The following is a 3,878-nucleotide window of genomic DNA, read 5'->3' on the forward strand; positions in this document are numbered from 1 at the left end:
TCTGTGTAACCTGAGATTATTTGAGAGGCAAATTTTGTGTAGTTAACTTAACTGACAAGCACCTTACAGTCCACAGGCTGCTCTCCACACTGGGGTGGTAGTTCACACCTGTAATCCCAGCATTTAGAAGGCTGACAGGAGGATTGTTATGAAACTGAGATCAGCCTGAGCTATATAGTGACTTCCAGACAGTGAGAGGGACCCTGTTGAAAACTACAACAAAACCCCCAAACAAATGAAAGACATTCAAACCTAGTTGGAGACTAATAAAAAATCATTTGGCTATATGACATCCAAATGAATGGTTTTGCTGTAAAGTGGATAACAAAAAGCAAGGGAAGCAGTAGGACTTACACAGGTTTGAATTAGATGATTTTGCCCTCTTATGACCAGGTATTCTTGAAAAAATCTCAAATAATAAAATTATTCCAATTTAAGTTTCAAATAAAAGTATAATTTCAATAGTAAAGAAATAATTTATACTCAGGTTATGAAAGCTATCATCCATGTTTTTGGCACAGTGGTATCTGCAACCTTCATGGTCCTCCCTCCTCTGAGCATCTGTCTTCCCAGGTCAAATTACTGTCTTGAGGTGGGAAATACAAATGCCTTTTGAGTCACTGAAGAAAACATGATAAATAAAATATATTGCAAAGAAAGCAGCACCTCTATTGTGCTCTTGAGAAATACATTTTTTAGTTTTTTTTTTTTTTTAGTCAGACAATTTCCATATTTCCTAGTACTTTTCTAGCAGGTTTTTGACTGTCACAACTCAAAAGGCAAATGACATACTAAACTCTGTTGTGATCTTAAGCACAATCCTTCCAGCTCCTTCCAGCTCTGGCTGGGCGTCTCAGGATAGTTCTTCAACTGTTTCCTGTGTGCTCTGCCCTTCTCGTCATCTCTCCCCAGGCCTGACTTCCACTCAGTTTATCCTTTGCATTTTAAAGGTGCTGAGAATGCATTGCACACTCCCTGCCACCCAGCCCACATCCTTTAACTCTCTTGTTTATTTTTGCTTTTAGCATTACATTTAAATTTTTATTCTATTTCATAGAGTATACGGTGTATTTTGATCATATCCCCTTGAATTCCTGTTGAACAGCTTTGTTCATTTCCCTCCCAACTTCATTTCCTTCTCCTTCTCTTCCTTCCTTCTTTCTTTTTCTTTTTCTTTCTTTTTTTCTTTGTAAGCCACTGAGTCCAATTAATGCTATCTATATATACCTGGATATAGGGTTTCCTTTAGCTCATAGGCAATCTGCCAGGTAAAACCCCCTGATTCTCCCTCCTGAGCAACCATCAACTGCCAGTACTATATTTTCAGACCATAATACACACTCTCCAACCCCAGAATTTGGGGTAAGTGACATCTTCGTTGATGCCGGATGGACAGCTAAAGTGTGGGGATATTAGAGTGTGCCTTATGGTCCAATTGCTGTCCCTCGAGCTTCATCAAAGAAGTCACTTACTCCAAAAGTGGGAAGGAAAGAGTGGATCCTATGGCCCCCAAAATACTTAACTCCTCCTAGGCTCTTCTCTTGTCCCTGCTGGAATGGTGACTAGCTCTATCTTGAATGTATCACCTGCAGGCAGTCAGCTGCTGAGCTCATAGATGCAATGGTCCTGTTGTGTCCAGAAGTCCCTGTGTTGTAGCAATCCTCTGGAAACTCTTACATTCTCTCTGCCCTCAGAGAGTGGATGAACACTACTCCCAGAGACCATAGGTTATCAAAAGAAAACCTAGTGCGAGGTATGGGATACCTTCCTTTGGGTTGCTAGCCGGGGAGCTCCCAGGGTCTCTAAAATGATACAGGTCTTGCCATTGCTCCTGGCTGCGACCAGAACTCAATGGAAAGATCCTATGGCTGAAGTCCCCACACAGTTTAGTCTCACAACTTGAAGCAATCAAGCTGGTACTGATGTGGAAGTTTTCTCCATGCTGGGTAGCTTTCACAGTACCAGAAGGTTCTAGATAGGATGCTGATAGAGATCCCATTTAGTGTTCTCCATAGTCTCCTTTTAGCGTTGTACCTTGTATTTTTTGTTTGCTTCTTTGTTTCACTTTATAATTTGTTCATTTGTTGCTGTTATGCAAAAAGCTGGCTTGGTAATTACACAAGAGTCAGTGTCTTCAACAATTCTGAGTTAACTGCTGCATTACTGTTGCACAAAGGCTCATCGACTGCAGATGTCCATCTGCTAAACACTTATCCACTTCAACAAGTCTTTCTGTAATAATAGACTTCTGTTTATCAGAAAGTTTTTTATTTTCTAGAAAAACATCATGAAGTTGATTGACAAGCAGTGTAGCCTCATGTCCTTCATCTGTTAGGTCCTTTACCACAACTTCCAGTTTGTCAAAAGAACCACTGTGACATGTGGAGACTATTCCATCAATGGTTGTAGCTGCTGTTATCCCAGCAATGTCTGTGTTCACATCTTCTATGATGTCTTTCCACCTGTTAGTCAAGTAGCATTTTGCACAAGTGTAATGGCTTTCCACAAATCTCCTGCTGATATTTTAACAAGATAAGCTATTTCCTCATTGCCAATTTTGACATTTTCCTTCTGGGCAGTATCCAGTCATTGCTTCTGCGAAGTCTTATCTGACAGTGGCAGAACTTTGAACATCTAGAAGTTTGGGGTTCAATTATTTGATGGACATCGTTACAGACGAGGCAGAATCTGGTTGTTTTTGACTCTTTCTCCATGGTACATCTTAAAGCTGCCTGAGTAGCCAAGGTCATAGAATCCACATCATCCAGAATTACAATCTTAAAGGGAGGACATGGCGTCCCATCTGAACGACTTCCTGGCACAGTTAACTGAGCAAAGTTCTTCACTTTCTCTAGGACTACTTGCATTCCATGTTCATCAGATGTATTTAACTCAATAACTCTTAAAGAAAAGAGTTCACAGCCCAAGAATTCTGTAGATCCTCTCAAAATTGTGGATGCTTTGCCTCTTCCAGATGGTTGACAGAACAAGAGGTTAGAAAGATCATCAGCGTCTTGTAAAGACACTTTCAGCACTGCAACCACTTCTTCCTGGAAAGCGACTTACTTCATACATTTGGGCAATAATTTTCTACCAAAGAACTGGTTTGACTTTCTTGGTTTCTCCACTGCTTCTTGTAGTGGCAGGTATCACCCTGGTCCTTGGTCAGTTGTGGCTTAGTACTGACAGATGTGCCCTTTAGAAATGCCTGCATAGTTTCTCCTCAGTTGCTGCTGTCCCATGGGTCTGTACCTAGTTTGTTTAGAGAATGCTTTGATTGTGACCAAGTTCATTTTGAAGTCTCTGTCTCTCCCTCGCTCCCTTCCTCCCTCCCTCCCCATGTGCGGCCCACATGTGTGCCTGTGTGTGCATGCCTGCAAGTGTCTGAGCTCAGGTGTATATCTGTGTGTGTGTTACAAATGGTTGAAACTTGGATCCTATGTGCGGTAGACAAGCACTTACCACTGTGTTGCATTCCCCTTCCGTGCCTTTTGTCTTCTCCATCTTCTCACTGTTGCCTGGCCCTCATTCTTCATCATCCCCTGCCCACACTAACATGAAGATGCTTCCAGTACAAATGCCTGGAGACCTAGGCTATAAAAACCCCTGTGGAGAAGTAAGAGACTCAGGAAACTAATGAGTCCCTGGTGACTCCTCCTGTTCTTTTTTTTTTCTTTTTTGTTTTTTGTTTTTGTCCCCATACCTCAAACCCACCCCATCCAGGGTCCACAGGGCTCTCTCCCAAAGATAAGTAGACCTAGTTCATCACTAAATGAGGAAGAGAAGAATGGAAAGGGGGGGCAATACAGAAGACCTGTAAGGGATGGCAACAGTAACCTGTATCCTCTTCATCAGAATCTAGAGACTGTTTTGCCAGG

At 41.9% G+C, this 3,878-nt stretch overlaps 1 pseudogene across 1 annotated transcript; it reads right to left on the minus strand.

The window, feature by feature from the left end:
- Positions 1-2,134: 2,134 nt before the first annotated feature.
- LOC311605709 (replication factor C subunit 4-like) lies at positions 2,135-2,894 on the minus strand (annotated as a pseudogene). Its single transcript has one exon. The product of its transcript is annotated as a replication factor C subunit 4-like (transcript).
- Positions 2,895-3,878: the final 984 nt, after the last annotated feature.

Source organism: Acomys minous (genome assembly GCF_964271855.1).
Source record: "Acomys minous genome assembly, chromosome: 9".
NCBI lineage: Eukaryota > Metazoa > Chordata > Mammalia > Rodentia > Muridae > Acomys > Acomys minous.